The following is a 301-nucleotide window of genomic DNA, read 5'->3' on the forward strand; positions in this document are numbered from 1 at the left end:
AGGGACAAGCCAATGAGTACTTTGAATGTACTCGCAAACATTGTGAACACAGGTATAATATAACAATGATGTGCTGAAAATATTTTATGCTCATGACGTCAGTCACCAAAGATAAATGAAACTCTGATGCATGCAAGCAAGTTATTTATAAAAATGCAATAACATGGTAACATAAAAATTTATGAAACAAATAACAAGCAATGCCACAGTCGGGCGTCTGAGCGACACCACGTAAAAGGGCTTTAAAAGAAATGCCACAGTCGGGCGTCTGAGCGACACCACGTAAAAGGGCTTTAAAAGA

This window comes from Triticum dicoccoides, chromosome 2A (assembly GCF_002162155.2).
Source record: "Triticum dicoccoides isolate Atlit2015 ecotype Zavitan chromosome 2A, WEW_v2.0, whole genome shotgun sequence".
Classification (NCBI taxonomy): Eukaryota; Viridiplantae; Streptophyta; class Magnoliopsida; order Poales; family Poaceae; genus Triticum; species Triticum dicoccoides.